We start from the raw sequence: 22,534 nt of genomic DNA on the forward strand, positions 1-22,534 counted from the left end.
TTCCACAAAGAAGTTGACTCTTCCCAGACTGATCACCAGAACTGTGATGAGTCTGTCCCTAAGTCACTCTTAACTCCTTCATTCATACCTAGAAGAAAATCAGTTACAATGCTTTGGGTTCCAAGTAACCAAAAGTCCACCAACAATGGCTTAAACCCTAGGGAGATGTGTTTATCTACTTAACAAGGAGCCTGGAGGTAGGTGACATCAGAGTTGACCCAATGGCTCAATGCTGCCATCACAAATCAGGCTTTTCCCAACTTCCTGCCCTGTCCTCATTCATGCATTTGTTGCCACAGCAACAAACATCATTCTCTCAAAACACTGTCTCAAGCAGGAAGGAAAGGGACAAGAAGGGATTGGGAGGGTGTTTGTTTGCAAGATGAATTTAAAGAATAAAATGACCATCTGTACGAGCCTCTAGGATAGTACTTAACAACATGGTTTTGCAGTTAATTCTTTATCTATGAGCACCCCTCCCCAGTAACCTCCCCAACCAGCTTTTTCCTAACAGAGGCTATTTTGGAAATGCCCTTCATCAGCCTCTAGCACAGTCCCCAGGCAGCCATGGTGCTTGCAGAAGGGAGAAACCAAGAGTGAGAGAGGCCGGGAAGGTCTGAAGTGGGGATATGGGCTGTGTCCATTGCCAGAACTGGGGAACTCAGAGGGAAAGTGGGCATCAGGGTGCTCCTAGCACAGGAAACAGGAAGTAGTGAGTCTGAGAGGAGAAGGGGGAGAGCTGTGGTGATTACTGGCACAGTTGGTAAGGAGCTGTAAAAAAAAAAAAAAAAGGGAAGGGTGTAGACCCAGGGGTTTGTGCCAATCCAGCTTCCTGTATGTCCTGAGGTTTTCTTCCATCTCAGTGGGTGTCGTTTCCTTCCAGAGAGGGCAAGTATATGGCTGTCCCTCTCCTCAGAAGCATTCAAGTGCAAATGAGTCCTTGGTATTTCTACTGGCTCCTGCAGTATTTGGAGCGATGAAAGGAATTGAAATCCTCTTCTCCATTCTCACCTATTATGGTCCTGTGGAATTGAATACCAATAGCAGGCAGGGGAGAGAAGCTAAAATATTGAGGGTTGTTAAGAGAGAAGGAAGTAAAACCACTGATCCCACCCCCCACCCCCATTTTCCCCCTCGTTTCCATGCTCAACATCTGGCATTCTCTCTTGGGTCGTGACCTGCCTGAACAGGGTCCCTACTGAGGCTTCCATGGAGGGGTGAATCTGACAGGGTTGGGTTGGCTCTTGGGGTGCCATTGGACCAGAAAGGACCCTCTGCTGTGACCCTACTTTGTGCCTAGAAGTTGGTTCCACATGGTCCTAGCTCAGCTCTTGTCCATCAGAGAAGTCCGAGGCCCCCTCTACTGCATCCTCGCCTTTCTCTGCCTTAATTCTTCTCAAGTCCTACTTGGAAAGGAGGGACATCATCCCAACAGGCTCAACTGCTGTATTGTGCCTGGAGAAACAAAGTTTAATACCGCAAATGAAACCATTTTAATGGCTGCTTTGTGCTGCCCCAAATAAAACATCTCTAAGTGGTTTCTCAAGATAACACATCAGAAACCAAAACACACTCAACATCCAACATTTAAAATATTCAGTATGACTCTCAGATTACCTTTTCCTGTGGAAAGACAATCAGAACAATGGTCACTAGGATACTCTGCACACAAGGGAGCGTATTGTTGGGTCTGATAGCATCTCGGCTGAGCTACCCAGGGAGGAGGATGTCAGCCTCACCCTTGGGGTTTTCAGTGATCTCAGCAAAGTTAGGAACCAAAAACTGGGGACCATGACTGAGTCCTTTGAAAGTGTGGGACCCTATGTATCTTGCTGTGATGGATGTTTCATTGCCTGCTGCCACCTTCACTATAGGGACAATTGGTAAGCCTCTCAAATGGCCAAGTGCGAGTACCTTCCATAGCATCAGAGAAAGGGCGGACTTTGTGCTGATTTGGGGAAGGGAGTGGTGGTGGATAGTCTGGTTTTAAGAGGAACTTAAAGTCTAAGGACTCCTGGGGTTTGTGGCTTGGAAGCGAAGGCAGCTCAGGGCAGTTCTAGTCCTGAGGCGTGTCCAGGGAACCAGGACCACCATGTGAAGAGGGGAGAGTGTGCACAAGCTGAGTGAAGGGGACTGTCATTTTCCAGCCACACTCTCTAATCTCTGGCTAGAGCAAGGACCCAAGGCCCTGGAGGAGTCAGCTCACCAGTCTTCCCTTGCTTCTCCAAGCTCCAGGACCCTCTCTACCTATTAGGAGAAATTAGATGAGTCAAGGGAAACTGAAAGGTGGAGTGTTGGAGGTGGCTGGGGAAGGGTTGGCGTAGATAATATGCTTGAGGTGGCTGAAGACTATGGGAAGACAGGGGGCATATTCAAGCAGAAAAGCTACACTGTCATTTTTGTGACAGTGCCTTATAACTGTGAAGCACTATCCAAATGGCTTTTGGAAAATCTTCCTGTTGTCTCTGCCCATTTTAAGAGAACGTCTGCCCAGTGGCCACTAGGAGGCAGCCAAGTCCCATGCAGTTGAGATATCCCTGGCAAGGAGGGTCCACCAGGTGAGGAGGGCCAGAGGAACAGCCCTCATGGGCTGTGGCCATGGAAATTCAGCCAACCCAAGGCCCAGGGGCTCCAAGGCCAAACTTAAGCAGGCCACCTTTGTAAATGCCCCTCTCCTTACTCTCTAGCATCCTCGTATCTCACCCAAAGCACACTTAGAACTTCTTGTCTGCCACCCAGGACCCCACCCACCTTCTGTCTCACACACAGCTCATGGCAGGACTGACCTGCCCCAACCAGTTCCAGTTCTTATTCCCTCAGGTTCTACTAAAATATTGGCCCATCTGAGAAACTCATTTGCACTGCGTGGCTGAAGACAATTTACTATTTACTTTTTTCTTTCTTTAAATGTTTATTTTTAAGAGAGGGAGAGAGCACGTGAGGGGCAGAGAGAGGTGGAGAGAGAGAATCCCAAGCAGGTTCTGTGCTGTCAGTGCAGAGCCCAATGTGGGGCTTGAACCCACAAACCATGAGATCACGAACTGGGCCAAAAATCAAGAGTTGGACACTTAACCCACTGAGTCACCCAGGTGCCCAGATAATTTGCTATTTAGCACTTCCAAAAATACTCTTACTTGAGGGGATTTGAACCTTAACAGTGATGGTATAAACTTAGTTTCCTCAAGCGCCTGTATGGAGGGGCTATAGTAATTATAAGGAATATATTTTTCTGGCATGTTCTGCTACTGTTATGGGACCACTCACAAAGTCTCTTGCACATTTCTGGGAGTCTCCAGAAGGTATCTTATAGGAGCTCCACTCGTGTCCCAGGCCTCCAGTCAGCATGGGGGGATGCTTCCGACTGTTTCTAATGAAACAACAGAGGGACGACTCCCCCGCCCACCTACCTATACATGTATTCTCAAGTGTTCCAAGGCCAAAATGATATCTTGCTCCCCAATATCATAAAAATATTCACAGCCGGCACTTGTGTAGCACTTATCATATGCCTGGCACTTTGCTAAGTTCTTATATACACTATTCTCCACAACAACCCAGTAGGGGGAACTATCATCCTTACTCCTGTTTCACAAATGGAGGATTTGAGGCCCAGAGATGTTAAGTACTTTGACCATGATCACACAGCTGATAAATGGAAGAGGCAAGATTCAAACCCAGGCAATCTGGCTCCGCAGCTAGGTTTTTAACCAGTGCACACAATGCCTCTTCAGACAGCTCCAGAAACTGCAATTTCAGCCTCCTCACAGCCTCCCTTCTCACTGGCACTCAGTCTGGGGCAGACTCTTGCCCTGCCCAGTACTTCCCCTTCCTGCAGACCTCTGAATCTGTTTTTCAGGTAGGCCTAAGGGCCTGGTATTCCTTCCTGCCTTCCTGCCTTCCTGCCTTCCTGCCTTCCTGCCTTCCTGCCTTCCTGCCTTCCTGCCTTCCTTCCTTCCTTCAGTGTTATTTGCCAGGATGCTCCACAGACCAGCTCCCCACAGCGCCTCCCTACTGCTGCCTGGGATCTAGGACAGGAGACAGAGATGGGCTTTGGTCTGCAAAAGCCAGGTGAACTTTGGCAACCTCTCTTATCTTGCCCTTTAGGCAGCTACCTCATGTGATTATCCTGATGTTGGTTCTCATGGCAAGTGGAATTATCCCATTAGGACTAAAGGGATCATAGAATCCTAGAGTCAGAGGAATATTAAGGTTCAAGACCTATCCTCTCTTTTTATATGAAGTAAGTGCCTGCAGGGGTGAAATACTTCATTCAAGTTCACAAAACTCAAGTGGGCTAAAGCCATGACTAGAAACCAACCAACCAGATTATTCTGCTAACAACAACGTCTAACATTTATTCAACACTTACTACATGCTGGGTGCCAACACTAAACCCCATAAGTGCATTATCTTGTTTAACTCAATGTTCCTGTGGCCTAGCTCTGTTCTGTATTTTTCAAATGAGAAACCAATTCCAAGAGACTAAATAACTTGCTCAAGATCACATGGTCTTTAAGCTATGGGCTGGAATTGAACCCAGGTCTGTCTGTTTTTAATTATTATTTATTTTATCTCATTTTATTTTTTAAATTTACATTCAAGTTAGTTATCATACAGTGCAACAATGATTTCAGGGGTAGATTCCTTAATGACCCTTACCCATTTAAACATCCCCTCTCCCACAACCCCTCCAGCATCCCTCTGTTTGTTCTCCATATTTAAGAGTGTTTTATGTTTTGTCCCTCTCCCTGTTTTTATATTATTTTTGCTTCCCTTCCCTTAAGTTCATCTGTTTTGTATCTTAAAGCCCTCATATGAGTGAAGTCATATGATATTTGTCTTTCTCTGACTAATTTCCCTTAGAATAATACCCTCTAGTTCCATCCACATAGTTGCAAATGGCAAGATTTCATTCTTTTTGATTGCTGAGTAATACTCCGTTGTATATATATACCACATCTTCTTTATCCATTCATCCATTGATGGACATTTGGGCTCTTTCCATACTTTGCCTGTTGTTGATAGTGCTGCTATAAACATTGGGGTGCATGTGTCCCTTTGAAACATTGCATACCGTATCCCTTGGATAAATACCTAGTAGTGCAATTGCTGGGTTGTAGGGTAGTTCTATTTTTAATTTTTTGAGGAACCTCCACGCTCTTTTCTATAGTGGCTGCACCAGCTTGCATTCCCAGCAGCAATGCAAAAGAGATCTTCTTTCTCTGCATCCTCCCCAACATCTGTTGTTGCCTGAGTTGTCAATGTTAGTCATTCTGACAGGTGTGAGGTGGCATCTCATTGTGGTTTTGACTTTTATTTCCCTGATGATGAGTGATGTTGAGCATTTTTTCATATGTTGGTTGACCATCTGGATGTCTTCTTTGGAGAAGTGTGTATTCATCTCTTTTGCCCATTTCTTCACTGGGTTATTTGTTTTTGGGGTGTTGAGTTTGATAAGTTCTTTATAGATTTTGGATACTAACCCTTTATCTGATATGTCGTTTGCAAATATCTTCTCCCATTCTGCCGGTTGCCTTTTAGTTTTGCTGATTGTTTTCCTTCGCTGTGCAGAAGCTTTTTATTTTGCTGAGGTCCCAGTAGTTCATTTTTGCTTTTGTTTCCCTTGCTTCCAGAGATGTGTTGAGTAAGAAGTTGCTGCGGCCAAGGTCAAAGAGGTTTTTGCCTGCTTTCTCCTCAGGGATTTTGATGGCTTCCTGTCTTATATTTAGGTCTTTCATCCATTTTGAGTTTATTTTTGTGTGTGGTGTAAGAAAGTGGTCCAGGTTCTTTCTTCTGCGTGTCGCTGTCCAGTTTTCCCAGTACCACTTGCTGAAGATACTGTCTTTATTCCATTGGATAGTCTTTCCTGCTTTGTCAAAGATTAGTTGGCCGTATGTTTGTGGGTGCACATTAAATATTCTTTAACATATTATTTCCATTACTACATGGAACAAAAGAGGATACAGTGAGAAGTAAGTTTCCCTCACACCCTTTTACCCTGTTCCTCCAACCTCACAGGCAACCACTATTGATTGGTAACATCCGCCTGACACTTTACAGTTTTAAACAATAATTTCCCAGAAATTATCTCATCAGATTCCAGCAACAGCTTCCTAAAATATGTTAGGCATAAGTTTTTATTGTCTTCTTTTACAAATTGGGAGCCTAGCTCAAAGAGATTATAACTTGCTCACTTAGGCTTCTAGTAAATGGCAGAGCCAAGATTAAGACCCTGGTCATCTGAGACCACCTTCTGAACCTTTTGAAATACACCACACTACCTTCCTTAGTGAAAGAGTCTTGGGTTTTTAGAATTTGGAATATGCCATAAATAGTTTGCCTTCTACAGAGAGAGACTTTTAGTTGGTCAGGAAACAGGAAAAACCTCATCATTTCTTAAGTATTTACATTCCAGAGTGAACTGTTCATTCTCTGCTTTGGGGCAGATTTACAAAGACACTTCCTTGTGTTTTAGAGAATTCTACAATTAAAATCATTGGGGTGCTTTCAGGCGAGACCAAGGATCCTGTGTGGACTGGTTTTCTAGGGCCACCATAACAAAGTACCACAGACTGGGTGGCTTAAATCGACAGAAGCTTCTCTCTGCTCTGGAGGCTAGAAGTCTAGAAGGTATTGGTAGTGTTGGTTCTTTCTGGAGGCTCAGAGGGAGAATCTGTTTCAGGTCTCCAGGCCTCTCCTGGCTTCTGGTGCTTGTCAGATATCCTTGGGATTCCTTGGTCCAATCTTTGCCTCTGTTGTCTCATAGCCTTCGCCCGTGTGTGTGTGTGTGTGTGTGTGTGTGTGTGTGTGTGTGTCTGCCTGTTTGTCTGTCTATCCGCCTGTTTTTGCCTGTGTCTCTGTTATCCCTTTTATCAAGACATCAGTCATTGGATTTAGGGCCCATTCTAATCCAGGCATGACCTCATCTTAACTAACTATATCCACAAAGACCATATTTCCAAGTAAGTTCACATTCTGAGGTCCTTCGTGGACATGAGTTTTGAGAGGATGCTTATTCAACCTAGTATACTGTGTCTTCCTGTTTTATTTAATAAATGGAATATGCTGAGTCCTGGAGGCAGGACAATTCTGCCCATCTTAAGGGAGGGAAAGGAAAGGAGAGAAAGATAAATGGAGGACTCCTCAGAGGAGCGTACAGATTACTGCTGGCTGAAACCAAGAAATAGCATGAGCTGGGTTGGGCTGGGCTTGGGGGGGGGACAGTGTATCATTTTATTGCAAGGCTTTTGGGTCAAAATGCTTGTGTTTTAGTGAACATGAGAATGAGAATAGGAGTGAGGTGGAGAGAAGAAAGGAGAGAGCTGGCTTAGTCACAAGAATAATCTCCTCCTGCCCCCCGCAACAGTAAATAGCTGGGGCCAAGTCCTAGGCAGATAAAGAGGAGATAACAGCTAATCAAACCTTAACACACACTGTAGGTTCCTTTTCTGCATTGAAAAAAAGAACAACAAAAAGCAAACCAACAAAAAGTAAATAGCTGGGAATTAATTTAACTTGGAATAAATGATTTTTTTTCAAAGAAAATGTTAAGGTGTAAAGGAAAACATGAGTGAATGAAGAGCTATACTTTTTTTTTTAGTTTGTTTGCTTGTTTATTGGGGGGAAGAGAGAGAGAGAGAATCCCAAGCGGGCTCCATGCTGTCAGTGCAGAGCCTGATGTGGGGCTCCAGCTCACAAGCCATGAAATCATGACCTGAGCCAAAGTCAGACGCTTAACTGACTGAGCCACTGAGGTGCCCCTGAAGAGCTGCACCTTGATCTTGATTGTGAAATCTAAATAAAGTTAAGATTACAATAGAATATAAAGACACAATGAGCTGCATTGCAGGGCTTAACAAATAAATAGTAAAACTCATCTGGAGTATGAATGGACAAAATATTTAGAAAAAAAAAATGTTTTAGGGAACTTAAAATAACCAGATAGCTATCATTACAATTTATCAGGGTAAAGACAAGAAAAATTGATGAGGGAAATATACTGAAAAAATAGATTGAAGGTATTTAAGAACTTTATGTAAGATGAATAAGCATCAACACAATGCTATAAGAATCATTATTGAATAAATATCATCTAAATAGTGAGACGTCCGCATGAATCAGAATGAGCTTATATTCATATTTTTCACCTCGTGCACTACAATACATTTCAAATGGGTCATAAAAAGCCAGAGAAGACAATGGAAAAGCAAATGTGTTTCAACCATGAAGAGGAGAAACCATTTTGACTATTGATGAAAGAGATATCACAGACAGGGTAGATGGATCCAAATGTGTTTTTAAGAGCCTTTTGTGCCACTGAATGTAATAAAGCAAACACAAAAATGAAAGCCACAGAAGGAGGAGAATTCTATATGGCAAATAAAGCTTTTTATCCAAAATAGCTAAGGAATTGATATAACTATAAAAGGCCAGTATCCTGTTCCTTTTTTGCTAAGTAGTCAAAGGAAGTGAGCACATCATTTACACACCAACCTCTACATAGAAAAATGTGCAGCCCACTATAAATCTTGAACTTGCAGTTTTAGCAACTTGTATATTGTTATAAAAATCAATTTAAATGCTAAAACTTAATGTTCAATTATTCAAATTCCCTGGAGACTAATTTGGCAAAAACTACAAAGTAATTCCTATCCTTTGATTCCATAATACTTCTTATAAGGAAATGTCTAAAGAAAATAATGTAAAAGAAAAAAATCATTTCTACAAAGTTTTCATTGCAATATTATTTAAATAGGAAAACATTAGAAACCAACCATTTGCACAATGACTTCTAAGTCAGTACCTTTCAAAGGGTGGGGCAGGGGCGTCTTATGACCCTCTAACCGGAATCCCCTGGGATGGTGTAGAAAGACAGGTTCTTGGGTCACACTTCAGACCTCGTAAATCGTAATCTGAAGGGGGCCTAGGAATATTCATTTTATCAGGCAGGCTAGATGACTCATAATTGCGCTGATGTGAGAGCCACTATACTGTAAGCCAACCACAGTGCAGGGGGGCATTTGGAGGACCAAACTGTATTTGAAGCAACAGCCCCTGTGCATGCACAGAAATGAAAAGGGAATAAATTATGAGGACTGCAGAGAGAATACCCAGCTCTGTGGGCAGCAAATGCACGTGTGTGAGATGCCCACAGAGAAGTGGCCACAACAGGACAGAGTAATAGAGCACTCACTGGGTGCTCATCATGTTGTATTTTGTTCTATAAATTGTTTTTAAACTCCATCGTGGTAATACAAGTTTTCAGGTATTTGTCAAACTCCTAGGAGGGTCACATGAAGAGTTAACAGAACACTGGATTTTTTTTTTAACTATTTTTTTTTTTTTTTTTTTTTTTTTGAGCTTATTTTGAGAGAGAGTGCTCACGTGCACACACACGCATACACACACGTGCGCATGCCAGGGAGGGGGAGAGAGGGGGAGAGAGAGAGAGAGAATGAGAATGAGAATATGAATATCCCAAGCAGGCTCCACACAGTGCAGACCCCAATGCCAGGTTCGAACTCATGAACCATGAGATCATGACCTGAGCTGAAATCAAGAGTCGGTTGCTTGACTGAGCCACCCAGGCACCCCTGGAATACCAGATCTTTAGGGTCCCCGTCTCAAAGCATCCTTGCCTGGATGTCACACCCTGTCCTTTTCCTCCCTTGGGCCCCCAGATCCTGGGTGATAACAGGTCTTTTCTGCCTTGGATTTGATCCAAGGCCTGGCATCTCATAAGTGTCATCCCGCTATACCCTTGGTCATGTCTCGTGTTGGATCTTGCTGTGTGGGATGAGCGCATCAGGACATTTTTCTGATCACCCATTTTTGCACCAAATTGAGAGCAGGGGGAGAGATCAGAAGGCAGCATGGTGGAGACTGTTAAGTATTGACTTTTCAGGATAAACAGAGGAGATGGGGAGTGTTGCAAATGCGATTCTGAACTTCTCTGGCTCCCAGACAATTCTTACTTTCCTGTGGGCTGATCCCTGAGGTGCAGAAATGCCACTGTGGCTCTGCTTCCCACAGAAGCCTCTTTCCTGGAACCTACAGATCCATTCTTGCCTGAAGCCTTGGGGCTTCTTGCCAGGATCTGTGGATGTCACAAGATACTACTTTCCAGTCAAGGTTGGCCAGCCTCCCCTGTGAAGGCTGGGCAAATGCCCAGGATGCCAGGCCAGTGGGCATCTATGTAGGAAGGGAGAGTCTACTTTGTACCACAGAGTAGCTGGGGGAGAGGGGGGCAGCAAGGCAACAACATACCCCAGATTTCATTCTTGATGTCCTGCAGCCCTGGGGGAGAATCTAAACTCTTCCTCTCAAACCAGCACATCGGTTCCCTGGCCCTGAAATACCAAGTTTCACCTCTTCCTGGATACCTGACCACTTCTCCCCTGGGTGGTACCCATTCTTTAAATTTTTTTAATTTTTTTTTTTTTTTTTTTTTTTTGAGTGAGAGAGAGAGAGTACAAGCAGGGAAGGGGCAGAGACAGACAAAGACATAGAATCCAAAGCAGGCTCCAGGGGCTTGAACTCCTGAACAGTGAGATCATGACCTGAGCCGAAGTCAGATGCTCAACTGACTGAGGCACCCAGGCACCCCTGGGTGGTACCCGGTCTTTAGCAGCTTCGCACAGTCCAGCAGAGGGGGCGCCTTTTCTCTAAGGGAGATCAGGCTGGGGAAAGAGTTCTCTCAGGATGTCAGAGTAGGTGCTTGGGAGCTGTCACTCCTCCCAGCCTCCATCTGCCACCCCGTAACCTCGCTGCCACCTTCAGACCTTGTGTAAGCCCTCCTCATGAGGTCAGAAACCAGCTCTGAGAGTGGATTCAGCACTTTCCCAGCCTCCTGTGTGGTGACCTACCCTCTGGAGGAAGAGAGCAGAGGGGCAGAAGCGGGCAGGGTGGGGGGCAAGAAGAGACACTGGGATGGGATCCTATTGTGACCTGTGGAATAGATCTTTCATCTTTTATCCAAAAGTATTTATTGAGTGCCTACTGTGTGTCAAATGCTGCACAAGGAAGCTACAACCATGAAAAGACAGACATGACCTTGCCTTCATGGACATTACAGTCCAGTGAACTCAAGGCAAAAAATAGGCAAAGTCAGGGAATGACATGTTTATATTATAATGAGGGCTCAAAGGAAATAAACAGGTACCGTGATAGAAAATAAAGTAAAATTCTGCTTCCAATAAGATGGTCAGGGAAGGCCTCTCTGAGTCTGGGTGATAGAAGCAGTTGACAGGGAATAGCACAAGGCTGAGATACCAGCAGGTGCAAAGGTCCTTCAGTAGAAAAGAGCTTGGTCTGGTCTAGGAACTGCAGTCTCATTGGAGTTGGGGTTCAGTGAGTGAAGGCAAGACCTGTGGCCTGAGATGGTTGGAGGGGTGGACAGGGACCAGACCAATCAGACTAAGTTTAGGGATTTTTATTTTTGTCTGAGGAGAACAGAAAATCGTTGGAAGTCTTTAAGCAAGGGACCCTTTGTGGCTTACATTTTCAAGCATCACTGTGGCTGCAGGTCTGGGAACAGGCTTTAGGGGCAGTAGTGGGAGAAAGAAGAACATTTAGGAACCCCTGCAGTGTCCAAGTGAAAGAGGATGCTGCTTGGAATTGTTGGTGGAGTTGAGAGAGAGGTGGGGATTTGGAGACGTGTTTGGAAGGTTGGACCCAGAGGACGTGCTGCTGGGCTGGAGTAGGTGATGGGGAGGAGTCAGGCTGAATCTCTGACTTCCAGCTTGAGCAGCCCAGTGCTGGGTGGTGCCATTTACCAAGGTGGGGAAGGTTGGTAGGGGCCAGGGGGACAAGGAGAGGGGAGCGAGAACAGGACAATGTCTTCAGACCTGCCCTGACTCCAAAGTCAAGGAAGTTATTATCTCATCTTCCTTCCCAGCCTCAAGTAAGGCCTGTTAACCCAGTTTTACAGGTTAAGCCCAATGAGTCAAGGGTTTGGGCTGAGATAACACCAAAGAGTCCATCTGCCATCTGTGTTCTGCATCTAGTCTAACACCCTTCCCAGCCCAGCTATGGAGCCCTCTCCCAGAGATCTCCCCAAGGCCACTTTGACCCATCTTGGCAAAGCTCCCAGGGTAGGATGCTCTGGCCCCAAGATATTTTGTCCCATCCCTAATCTCCCCTTGAGCCTTCCTCCTTTTCTCAGAAGGCCTTTTCCAGTGCCCTCCCCTGGGTCTCTGTGCCTGTGTCCTTATCTGCAAAATGAAGATAACAATCACACCTATCTCATAAGGTTGTTGTGAAATGGAAGTGAGTTAGCTTTTTAAACATGCAACAAGTAAAGCATTTAGAATCGTGTCAGGAATAGGCTCTTAGCCATATTTTAGTAGTAGTAGCAGCAGTAGCAGTAGGTTTTCATCAGTGTGTGTGCTTGAGGAGGAAATGTCTCCTTATTAGAGTAGACACTTCTGTTTTCTCAGCTGCAGAAGGAGGAAAGAATCGCTAAGGCCTAGGCTAGTGACAAGTCACAGACTGACAATTTTGAAAGAAGGTGCAGAGCTGGAAGATTAATGCTACCATATTGGAGCTTGAAGATGGACCCGAGAGTTCATGAAATATAAAAGTCTCCAAACCCCAGGCACCAGAGCAGTACCAGTGCACAATGATGTTTTCTCCAGTCTAGGGCAATATGGAGAAAAAATACAAATGATATGGTGGGTTTTTCTTAAAATCCAGCTTAATTCTGTTTTTTAATTTTGAGATGTTGTCCTTCACACTTTCAATATTAAAATATTCTGTCTCTATAAAATGTTAGTGATAGTTGTAGGTGACATGGTTATTTGCAATGATATTAACTGGCCCATGAAATCCAAAATCTGGAATGACTCATCTTTTTACAAATGGAGAAACTAAGTCTAGGTCATAAGTGCAGTATATGACAGAGCCTCTGCTCATGACTTTCAGCCTAATGCTCTTTTCACAGGACTCTTCCATGGCTGCCTAGGGCTCTTTCGCTTGCCAGTGGCTGAAACTAAACTCAAACTGTCTTTGGCAAAAGGGAAATTCAAGAATTTCAACCAGAAAGAAAGAGAAATAGGGTCTTGGTAGGAAAACACTTTGGATGCTCATTAGACACCTGGAAGTAGATACCATTGCCACCAGCCTCCCCCGTGGTTCAAAACCCATCAGCTGGCTCCCCCAGTCATTTCATTTCCCACCCCCATCCCTTCCAGTGCACACACACACCCCACACATACCACACAAACATACACTACACCACATACACACCACACCACACATACCACACCCCACATACATACACCACCCACCCATCACCCACACACTACATACATCCATGTACCACACCACACATACCACACGTACACACCACACACATACATATACCCCACACACCACATATACACACACACACACACACCATGCAAACACCTACTACATGCACATACATATCACACCACACACACACCACACACATACCATACTTACACACCACACACATACACACATACCACACACAACACACATACATACCACACATACACATGCACCACACAAACACACACTACATGCACATACTCACCATACAACACACACCACACAACATGCCACAAATACATACACACATACACACATAGCACATCACACACACACACACACACCCCACACACATACACAGCACCAAACAAACATAATACATGCACATACACAGCACAAAAACACACACTACATGCACATACGTGCACCACACCACACATACCACACACCACACATACACACACACCATAAACACATACACACACCACACACATGCCACACATACACATACCACACACATGCCACACAAACACTTCATGCATGTACACACACCATGGATACACCACACCATACACATGCCACATACACAAACGTATACCACATAAACACCACACATATCACACATGCACACACCACACACATACACACACATACCACACCACACACACCACACATTCCACATATACACCACATATTATATACACATCACACACATACATACACCATACCACACCCATACCACACACACCCCACACATACATACACCACATACACACCACACCATACACATACCACATACATACTGCACAATACACATACCACACATATGCATCACACTACATACACACACTACACACACTACACTCACATACCACACTACACATACCATACCATATACTACTCACATATGTAGCACACACACACACATACCACACAAGCAGACACAGATACCCCGTATACAAGATACAAACATTCACCACACAAACATATACACCATTCAACACACGCCACACACATACCACACACATACACAATCCACACATACATACACACACCAAACCTACATATACTACATCCACATACATGCACCATACTTACAATACACATATACACACACCACATGCACACTGCACACATACACACCACACACTACACCACACACACCACACACACTACATACAAACTGTACAAACCATACACATGCAAACCATGCCATACACCACACATCACACATTTACACACATACCACACACATACAAACATACCATACCGCATATATACCACACATACACTGCACACACATACATACCACACACATATACACACCACACACATTCACACATACCACACTACACATACACCACACGTACTACACAATACTGACACCCACCCCACACCACACATACACACACCACACATACAAAAACATATACCACATAAACAGATCACACATATACCACATAAACATGCCAACACACACACACACCATGTCACACACACCACACATACACACACCACACCACACTCATTCTATGTAGACCCCTTAAGATCCATTCTTTGATACATTGCATACCCACTCAAGCCTTCTCTCAGGACACACCAACCAGGAGTGTCTAATCCATTCCCCATCCAATGCATCTCACTTATTCCTCAGGGACAGAGCTACCTCCTTAGCCAAGGCCATCAGAACACACTGTCCCTAGCAGCCTTTCAACCATGATTTATTATCTGGGTAATTATGGGAAGCATCTGCATTTTCTTTATTGCATTAGTGATGATCACACACCCAGAGAACTAAAAATAAACAGCAGAAGGTCTCACTGATTTGAAGCTGGGTCAATGTTTATTTTCTCAAAGATTGAACTTCCTTGATATGGATGTGAAGTTATATTAAATGGGCCTTAGGTACATGGAGTGTGGTCTATTTGAATACATAGGTAGGTAGGATTTGTCTTTCTCTGGATGATGCTTAGGATATGGAAGACACACCCAGAAGATCTCCTGGTTTGCTGTGTTGCTGCTCTGATTCTGTCTCATCCCCTGCCTTGACACACTAAACAAATAGGCACCCTTCTCTAGGCCTTACTTTCCCCATCTGGAAAATGGGAAGATGGAAGAGAAGGCAGGAAAGACAGCAGAATATTGATCCTAACTTTTGTAGTGTCATTAGTCTCTGACAAAGAGCCTCAGAGCTGGCCTTTCTCTCTAATCCATTTTTCTTCAAGTAGGGGACCTGTATTCCAGGACTTGTGGAGCTACAGGATAAAAATGGAGCATCATCTTTTATGCAAATATTTAGGGGAAGAATAAATAAATATGGAGTATAATGCAAAATTTGGATTATATGCAATAATGCAATAATTATATGCAATTAATGCAATAATTTTTTTAAGTTTATTTATTTTGTAAGAGAGAGAAGGTAAGCAGGGGAGGGGGCAGGAAGAGTAAAAATCCCAAGCAAGCTCCATGCTGTCAGCGCAGAGCCTGATGTGGGAGTCCATCTCACAAATGGTGAGATCATGACCTGAGCCAAAATCAAGAATTGATTGCTTAACCCACTGAGCCACCCAAGCACCCCTTGGATGACATTTTTAAAATTAAAAAGTGCCACTAGCTGAGTTACAATACAAATTGAGCTCCCTCTCTTGCGAGATGTCTACTGTTAAAGTGAAGGCATTGACTGAGAAAGAATGGGATCCTATAAATTGGAGTGGGGATAGGTAAGAAGACCCTGATGAAGCTGGGGACGGTAAGGCCTTAAATTCTGAAGAGTCTTCTTTGCCAGAGGAAGCAGCCTCCCCACCTCCAGTAGTAACTTTTCCCTCTCATCTGAGGGCACTAACCCTGCACAACCTGAAGAAACCATAATGTCTTCCCCTGAGGCATTTGCTGTGCAAGACGATGCTGATTCTCCTCAGGACCCACCTCCATCACCTCTGCTCCTAGACCTACAGCCAGACTCAAGTCCCTAAAGATGAGCTACAAAGTAGGACCCATGAGGAGGTGTGCTGCACTCCAAAAGAACTATTTGAGTTTTCTGATTTATACAGACAGAAATTTGGGTAATGTTTGTGCAAATGAAGCTTGGGAGTGTAGGATGATGGTGGAAAGAACATAAAGTTGGATCAGGCCAAATTTATTGACATGGGTTCACTAAGCAGAAATTCTGCATTTAATGTTTCAGCTGAGGGCATCGTGAAGGGCTCTAACAGTTTGTCTGGTTGGCTAAAATATGGATCAAAAGGTGACCCACAGTGGGTGAATTACAAATGCCATGCCAGCCTTAGTTTAATGTAGAGAAAGAGAGTCAAAGGTTAAGGGGGTTGGAATTTTAGAGTGGATTAATCATTTAAGATTTACTCACCCACACTGGAATACCCACCCTTCACCACTACTGTGAGAAATAAATCTGTGAAACGAGCCCAGGAATCCTTGAAAATCTCTGGGATCACTCTTATCTGTAGGCCAGACCTTATAGTAAGGACCACAGTCACTGAATCGGGAAACCTAAATGCAATGGGAGTAATTGGATCCTGGTATGGTAGGGGTCAAATGTCAGTGCTCAACTACCGGAATCAAAGTGGGCATGGTTATGGTAAAGGACAGCAGAGCCAAAGCAGCAATCAGAATAGTCTGACTCCCATAGATCTATGGTGTTAGCTAGTTGATCATGGTGTACCTAGAAGTGAAATAGATAGGGAGCCTATTAAATTCTTACTTGATCTGTATAAGCAGACAAGTTCTGGGTCAAATGAACAAAAGTTTAACCTGAATCATAAAAAAAAGTCATGCTCCCTCAGTCAACTCCCAAATGTGAGCAGGTTTATAGACCCAGAACCCCGGGAATGAAGGAGAAGTCAGTTTCCCTTAATGAAGAACCCCAGTACACTGCCAGAATTTATACTGTGAATTTTTCTCCTGGCCTTTCCCAAAGAGACCTACAGCCTTTTACGTATACTTTTTAATTGTTTTAAATATTTATTTATTTATTTTGAGAGAGGGAGAGGGAGGGAGGGAGAATCCCAAGCAGGTTTTGGACTCTGTACTGACAGTGCAGAGCCTGTTTGGGATTCTCTCTCTCCCTCTCTTTCTGCCCCTCCCCAACCCAAGTCTGTTCTCTCTCTCTCTCTCTCTCTCTCTCTCTCTCTCTCTCTCTCACACACACACACACACAATAATAAACTTTAAAAAATAAAATAAAAAACTTTTAACTTTTTACTTTTAATTGTGAATTGGGAAATAATCAGGCCCTTCAGGGACTACTAGGCATTGACTCCAAAGTGACATTAATTCCGAGAGACTCAAAATGTCACTGTCGTCTACCAGAGCAGAGGCTTATGGAAGTCAGGTGATCAGTCGAATTTTAACTCTGATTCATTTCCCAGTGGGTCCCTGTCTTAGTCCATTCAGGCTGCTATAACAAAATGCCACAGACTGGGTGGCTCAGAAATTTGTTGCTCACAATTCCAAAAGCTAGAAGTCTAAGATCAGGGTGCCAACATGGTTGGGTGAGGGCTGTCTTCTGAGCTGCAGACTTCTTATTGTATCCTCACATGGTGGAGGGAGCTAGGGAGCCCTGTGGGATCTTTTTCACAAGAGCACTATTCCTGTTCATGAGGTCTCCACCTTCATGATCAAATCACATCCCAAAGGCCCCACCTACTAACACCATCACCTTTAGGGGTTAGGATTTTAACATATGAATTTTAAAACAAACATTCAGACCCTAGCAGTCCTCAAACCCATCCTGTGGTTATTTCCCTAGTTCCAAAATTCATGATTGGAATAGATCTACTCAGCAGCTGGTATAATCCCCACATGGGTTCCCTGACCTGTGGAGTGAGGATTATTATGGTGGGAAAGTCCACCAGAAGCATCTATCTAGAAAAAAAAAAGGAAACAAAAGCAATACCACATTCCTGGAGGGACTGGGAATTAGTGCCAAACTAGCATGTCCGTGATACCTCACATGCAGCAATTGGTCTGGCAAATGCTTTTTTCTTGACAACAGAATTTCACCAGAAGCTTTTTGCTTTCAGCGGGCAAGGCCAGCAATGTATCTGCACTGTCCTCCCTTGGGAGTATATCAACCCTCAGGCCCTATGTCATCATTTAGTTCACAGGGATCTTGATCACTTTTTTCTTCCACAAGATGTCACACTGGTCCATTACATTGATGACATTAGCTAACTGACCTACAGAACAAAAAGCAATGACTCTAGAGTCATCGGTAAGACATTTGCATGTCGGAGGGTAGGATTTATTAATCCCACAAAAATCCAGGGGCTCTTTACCTCAGTGAAATTTCTACGTGTCCAGTAATGTGAAACATGTCAAGATAGCCCTTGAAACGTGAAGGATTAGTTGCATCTGGCTCCTCCTACAACCAAGAAAGAAACACAATGCTTTGTATTGCCTCTAGGTTTTAGAGGTGACATATTCCTCATTGGGTGTGTTATCCAGCCCATTTACTAAGGGACCCAAAAAGTTGCTAGTTTTCAGTGGGGTCAGAAAAGGAGAGGCTCTGCCACAGATCCAGGCTGCCACACAGCTATTCTGCCACTTAGGCATATGATCCAGTAGACCCAATGATGCTTGTAGTGTCAGCAGCAGATAGACATGCTGTTCAGAGTCCTTGACAGGCCCTTGTAGGTGAATCACAGCACCAGGACCTTAGGATTTTGCAGCAAAGCCCTCCCATCCTCTGAAGTTAAGTACTCTCCTTTTGAGAAACAACTCTTTGTCTGCTACTGGGCCTCAGCAGAGACTGAACACTTAACCAAGTTATCAGGCAACCTGAGCTCCCTGTCGTGAACCAGATGTTATCTGACCTACCAAACCATGAAGTCCAGCATGTATTCCATCATCAAATGGGAATAATATATACATGATCCTGCTTGAGCAGACCCTGAAGGCAAAAGTAAGTTACCCAAATGCTCATGGTCCCCACCCCTGCTCCACTGCCTTCTCTCTCCCAGCCTGCACATACAGCCTCATGGGGAGTTCCCTATGATCAGTTGACAGGAGAAGAGAAGACCCAGGCCTGGGTTGCAGATGGTTCTGCATGGCATGCAGGCACATCTGACTGTGGACAGCTACAGCACTGCTGCCCCTCTCTGAGACATCCCTGAAGGCAGTGGTGAAGGGAAATCCTCCCAGTGGGCAGAACTCTTGGGAGGATGCACTGGGTTTTTCACTTTGTGTGGAAGAAGAAATACCAGACATGTGATTATACATTGATCCATTGGGCTATGGCCAATGGTTTGGATGGCCAGGGATCTGGGACAAACATGATTGGAAAATTGGTGATAAGGAAATTTGAGGAAGAGTTATGTGGATAAACCTCTCTGAATGGAGCAGGGGAAAACATGAAGATATTTGTGTCCCGTGTGAATTCTTACCAAAGGGTGACCTCAGCAGAGGAGAATTTTAATATTCAAATGAATCAGATGACCTGTTCTGTGGATACCAGTCAGCCTCTTTCCCCACCCACCCCACCATCACCCAACAGGCTCATGAACCAAGTGGCCATCGTGGCAGGGGTGGTGGTTATATAGGGCTCAGCAACATGGACTTCTATTCACCAAAGCTAACCTAGCTGGCCACTGATGAGTGTCCAAACTACTGGCAGCAGAGGCAAACACTGAGCCCCTGATACGGCACAACTTTCCAGGGTGCTCAGTCCACTTACCTGGGGTAGGTTGATTACATTGAACCACTTCTGTTGTGGAAGGGGCAGCATTTTGTTCTTACTAGAATAGATACCCTGGATACAGAATTGCCTTACCTATAGTGCAATGCTTCTGCTAAAACTACCATCCAGGGACTTACAGAATGCCTGATACGCCATCATGGAATTCCACCCAACATTGCTTCTGATCAGGGAACTTACTTCACAGCAAAAGAAGTGCAACGATAGGTCCGTGATTGTGGAATTCGCTAGTCTTACCATGTTCCCCACCATTCTGGCTTGATATGGTGTGATAGAAGTGTGGAGTGATCTTTTGAAGACTCATTTATAGTGCCAGCTAGGTGGCAATACCTTGCAGGACTGGGATAAAGTTCTCCAGAAGGCTGTATAAGCTCTGAATTAGTGTCAAAATATGGTGCTGTTTCCCCCATAGCCAGGATTCACAGACCGAGGAATCAAGAGATAGAAACGGGAGTGGCACTGCTCACTATTACCCCTACTTACTCACTAGCAATATTTTTGCTTCCTGTTCCCATGACCTTATGCTCTGCTGGCCTAGAGGCCTTAGCTCCAAAGGGAGGAATGTTTTCACCTGGAGACACAACAATTATTCTATTGAACTGGAAGTTAGGACTACAGCCCAGCCAGTTTGGACTCCCCACGCCCCTGAATCAACAGGCAAAGAAGACCAAGTTATCCCACTAAAGGGGATGATTGGTCTTCACTAACAAGGGGAAATTGGACTGTGAATGCACACTGAGGTAAAGGAGAGTATGTCTGGAATGTAGCAGCTCTCTCAGGATGTCTCTTGGTATTACCATGACCTGTGAGTAAGGTCAGTGAAAAACTGCAACAACTCAATCCAGGCACGGCTTCTAAATGGCCCAGATCCTACAGGAATGAAGGTTTGGGTCACCCCACCAGGTAAAGAACCATGACTACTTGAGGTGCTTGCTGAAGGCAAAAGGAATACAGAGTGGTTAATGGAAGAAAATCGTTCTAAATACCAACTATGCCGGCACCTGGGTGGCTCAGTTGGTTGAGCATTTGACTCTTGATTTTGGCTCAGGTCATGATCCCAGGGTCATGGGATAGAGCCCCATGTCTTGCTCTGCACTGAGTGTGGAGCCTTCTTGAGATTCTCTGTCTCCCTCTGTCTGCACCTCTGCCTTGCTCATGTGCGTGCTCTCTTTCTCTCTCTCTAAAAAAAAATTAAATTTTCGGTTGAGCATCTGACTTCAGCTCAGGCCATGATCTCACAGTCTGTGAGTTCCAGCCCCACGTCGGGCTCCGTGCTGACAGATCAGAGCCTGGAGCCTGCTTCGGATTCTGTGTCTCCCTCTCTCTCTGACCCTTCCCCATTCATGCTCTGTCTCTCTCTGTCTCAAAAATAAATAAACATTTAAAAAAATTAAATTTTTAAAAATTACATTATTATTAAAAATAAATAAATACAGGCTATGACCACATGACCAGTTACAGAAATGAAGGCTATAATTGTAAAGAATGTTTCCTCTTTATTTTTTTATGAATATACTGGTATGCAAATATCTTTTTTCTTCCCTCCCCCCATTCCCTTATCATGTAACATAAGATATATTGTCCTTCTATAATAATTTTAAAGATTTGTTAATTTCATATCATAGTATTTAAGTTCTATGATATCAGAAAGAAGAGTAAACATCATTAAAGGAGTTTATCACTTCTGGGGAAGGAGTGCATTTTTGGTTGTATGCAAGATTGTTGTATCATGTTAGGCAGATGTATGGCCTTTTTTATTGTCTGTATTTGGAGAATAAGTATGGTTTAAGAAGATGTGTATGGATGCCTAGTTGATGAAGGGTGAGCTTGTGATGGTTAATTTTATGGGTCAACTTGACTGGGCTATTAGGTGCCCAGAGGTTTGGTTAAGCATTATTCAGGGTATGTCTGTGAGGGCGTTTCTGGATGAGATTAACATTTGAATCCATAGATCAAGTAAAGCAGATTGTCCTCCCCAACATGGGTAGGCCTCATCCAATCTGTTGGAAGCCTGAATAGAACAAAAAAGGCAGAGTAAGGGAGAATTCACTTTCTCTGCCTGATTGTCTTTGAGCTGGCACATTGATTTTTCTCCTGCCTTTGATCTCAGACTTGGACTGGAATTTACACCATCGGCTTTCCTGGGTCTGTAGCTTGCTAACTGCAGACTGTGGGACTTCTCAGCCTCCAATACTGCATGAGCCAATTCCTTATAGTACACATCTATAATATATATCTATAATATGTGTACGTAATCTATATATCTCCTATTGGTTCTATTTTTCTGGAGAACCCAGGCAAATACAGGCCCACAATACTTTTAGGGACCCATGAAAATGTTTTAATTTTAATTTCTTTTAAAATCAGGAGATGAATGTAATAATAATAGACATATAAAAATGAGTCAAGACTGGATTATATTTGTCTTTATGCCAACGTAATTGTAAAATATAATTTTATGTATATTTTTATGGAGGGATGAGCCCATAAAGGCACAAGTGCCTAAGTCCCATGAAAGTCATAATGTGG

This window comes from Herpailurus yagouaroundi, unplaced genomic scaffold (genome assembly GCF_014898765.1).
Source record: "Herpailurus yagouaroundi ecotype Mexico unplaced genomic scaffold, PumYag 141, whole genome shotgun sequence".
Taxonomy (NCBI): domain Eukaryota; kingdom Metazoa; phylum Chordata; class Mammalia; order Carnivora; family Felidae; genus Herpailurus; species Herpailurus yagouaroundi.